We start from the raw sequence: 3,885 nt of genomic DNA on the forward strand, positions 1-3,885 counted from the left end.
ATTGCAGGACTGTAGTCGTGGTGTTTGATTGTGTTCTAACATAGTGAAGAAGCGTAAGCATATAGATATCTTGAGGGATATTACCTAGTGAGTATCTTATGATGAGTTGATTTTGACCGAGTTCGTTCGTACTAACTTAGTATGCAGATTTTGTTGTTTGAGGGTTTAAATGGACGACGATGTTGTTTGCTAGTTGGTTAGTTCAAACCTGAGAAGTCACAACTATTTGGTCCAAAGTTGGTCTGGCAAGCCTTGGAAAAGCTTATGTTGAATGCAGAGATAACTTCAAACAGAATAGAGCACACAAAAGTCCTATATTGGTAGAGAAGTGCAACAGTTGGGTTGCAAAATAAAAGGTTGACTAGAAGTTAAGTGAAGGAGAATGCAATAACCCAGTATTTCAAGAATAAACTTTTAAGTTAGTACTTTAATTATAATTCCTTATTTATTATATAGATAATAGTAAATATTTATTTGACATATGAGTGCATATATATATATATATATTATATTATTATATTTAGAACTAATATTTATGTGTTGAGGGATAGGAAGAATATTATTTGAAATAAATATTTGAATAGACTTAATTTATAATAGCACATATTAGTTGAATAATAAAGTGATTCTATTCTATTATAAATATTGAGTGCATAATGGATTAGGTTCACAACTTGTTTTTCACATTTAAAGACCTAAAGGTAAGAGTCTAGTTGGCGAATTTGTAGAAAAACTTGCACAAACAGAGTATTTGGAAGGAACACGCCAGTGAGCTGGAAACCATGGCTGCTATGTGACTTTTTATTTGTTATCATTGGTTAATGGAATTCTTGGGCAAAGGGATTGATAGCTCAATGATCAGCGAACCAAAAGAAGAAATGATGACGACGAGGACATAGTTTCGGCTATTTTATCACAATAAATTACGAGGTATTGAAATATTTCTTTCACCTTAGGATTATTATTTTTGTGAACAAGTGATAATGGTTGATATTGATGTACTTGTGAGGCCTTAGAAATAGAACTGTAATTTAATAATGAAAATCCTTACCCTTTAATGATGGACAAAACTTCTCAAGATTGCATTTTTGGAATTTAATTTCAGAACTTTGCACATGAAATCAGTTTCGGAGTTTTGCACATATATGCTGGATTAATTGTATTTTATTATATGATAAACATTGAACTTCACAACTCAAGTATTGGTGCACGAGTATATTGATGAACCAGAAACTCTATCATATTGTGGTTAGAAATATTATAGCGGAGTAAGTTGAATATGTGAGTAATTAAGGGATTTTTCAACTAGTTAGCATGTCAGTTAATGGATTTAGAATAAGAATTGAGTTTGACCCATTAAGTGACATCGATTATCAATATATCGTATAGATTGAGGCTTTGGTTGGTGCTCTAGACGTTGCAAGGTTGAAAAACATGTGGTTAACGAGATAAGTGAGACTTTAAGCTTTGATACTTGCTTTTCTAAAATCCGTTTTGAAAATATATTTTTTCTGCCTGGTCCATGTATTGGGACAAGTGTGCGCTTGGCAGAATCGGTGGTCTTAGAGTAGCCGCAAATATATTATTTTATGAAAAATATAAATATAAAAAAATTATTTTATAAGTTGTTTGATGGCATAATACGACTGTGAGCCATGATGTTGAGTTTGATACGGCTATGAGCCACGGTGTTGAGTTTGATACGATTGTGCATCATGATATTGAGTTTGATAGTTTGATACGGCTGTGAGCCATGTTGTTGAGTTTGATACGGCTGAGCGCCATGATGTTGAATTTGATAGTTTGATACGGCTGTGAGCCATGGTGTTGAGTTTAATACGATTGTGCGCCATGATGTTAGGGCATTGTGTATGCCTTTCTACATCCCCCGAATATTGTGTATACTTCTTGATATTTATATTTGGGGCGTTGTGTATGTTTAAGTGAGCATTGTGTATGCTTTGTTACACATTTGACGCATTGTGGTGCCGTTATGGACTCGTAAAGGTATTGTTTAATTTCTTTCACTGCAGTCATGACAAGTCCTTAATGTATACTTTATTAAGATATGTGTACTCTTGTTGGTTAACTCTTATTAACTCTATTGATAAATATGTATTGAGTTATTGCATAATTATCGTATTTATTATATCGTTCTTGTTATGGTGTATTTGTATTTTCTAACACTTATTCCAGAGGTATTCATAGTGGCGGGTCGAGGATCTTATTGGGTTATATTTATATATAACTCACTCCTTACCTGCACGTCTGTACAGATACTATTGGTGAGGACGGAGCTAATAGTTGACGAGTTCGCTAGAGTTGATTCGGTTATTGAGGTGAGCTGCCGCATTGTTCGTGGAGGTTGCCAAAAGAGTCTTTATCATTTATTCATATGATGTCTTTTGTAATTCTCTTAGATGCTCCATGGTCTAGTGTAGAATTTGGGCTAGAGTTTTAATTTAATATTTTGAGATACTAATTATTCATAATTAATTATCAGATTATTTGGATACTCATAATTAATCAAATATTGCAAATTAATGGTTAAGATATGAAAGTATGGTTCGCCTAACAGGTGGTGTTAGTTGGGTGCATGTCACGTCTAGGGGGTAATTTGGGACATGAAATTCCTGTTTAAAGATTTATAGTAAAACGTTTGTGTTCACCCCAAAAAATCAAGATGACATTAATATACTGTCAAAACATAGAGAGTTTTTCCCTAGAAAAAGATTAGCTTTATTTCTAGTGTTGGGTGATATGTAGGAGTTGTTTGAAATGAGTTGGATTCACTGTTTTTATTTGGTCAATCTCTTTAATTGAATTCCTTCCTGGTCTCTCTCGTAAAAAAAATTATTTCAAATAAATATATTTGTATACGGCTAAAATCGGGTCCACCCAATTTTACTGTTTGACCGAGATCGGAAGTTTGCATCGAAGGACGACTCCAAAGTCGATCGGATCGAGGCACGAAGACAAGGTATCGAGATTGAGATTCTAGGCACCTGCCAAGATCGAGGCCGACAATAATCGAGACTAAACGAGATATGCATCGAGTAATACCGAAGATAGTGTAATAATGGAAAAGCGAGATATTCGCGACTAGTCGAAGATCATGGAGGAAATCTCGGAACAGATCGAATCAAGAACGGTTGTTTAGTTAATCATGGGATTTTTCTTTTGTAACCAGAGTTGTACCATATATAGAATTCCTCTACTATATAAAGGGGGGAGGGGGGTTCTAACCATTTGTAGCACAACTGATACAAAGCGATATAATTTTCTTTCTCGCTCACACTCTTGTTATTCAGCTTATTGTGTTTCTATTGTCCTTGCATCAATCAGTTGGAGGATACTCTAACTCAAGGGTTGAGTTATACTCAAATATTGGTTTGATTTACTTTATTATATAATTCTATCGTTAATCTTCATATATTTCAATTGGTATTAAGTGAAAATACGTATCCTTAAACCCACATTATAAGTTTAATTGTTATCCAATTTTAAGGGTAAACAGTTTGGCGCCCACCGTGGGGCTAAGGATAATAGTGATTGCTTAATACTGATTCCGATAATACACACTACTTTATGCTTGTTCTTGTAAGTGTTTTTATTTTTAGAAAAAAACATGTCAAACTCACAAACAACACCCACACATGGTGACAACGGTTTCGGATTTCACGGGGAGAACGACAATATAGCTGCCCCAGGAATCGAGGTGCCTCAGGCTGATCTCGAGGGAGTACCAGTTGTAAATCCCATCGACGTCAGTTCACTTATCGCCCTAAATACAAATTTGGGCGCTGATCCCGAAGGTAGCGTACGCAGGGAATGCCGATCTGGTGGTCGAGTTACGCAGAGCGGAGGAGATGGTGGAGTCAGCCT

General features: G+C 35.2%; 1 long non-coding RNA gene across 1 annotated transcript; it reads left to right on the top strand.

Moving 5' to 3' along the window:
- Positions 1–735: 735 nt before the first annotated feature.
- Positions 736–2,513, top strand: LOC108945902 (uncharacterized). The gene is made up of 2 exons (XR_001970126.2): positions 736–930; positions 2,277–2,513. It is a non-coding gene; the product is annotated as an uncharacterized lncRNA (long non-coding RNA).
- Positions 2,514–3,885: the final 1,372 nt, after the last annotated feature.

This window comes from Nicotiana tomentosiformis, chromosome 6, assembly GCF_000390325.3.
Source record: "Nicotiana tomentosiformis chromosome 6, ASM39032v3, whole genome shotgun sequence".
Lineage (NCBI taxonomy): Eukaryota > Viridiplantae > Streptophyta > Magnoliopsida > Solanales > Solanaceae > Nicotiana > Nicotiana tomentosiformis.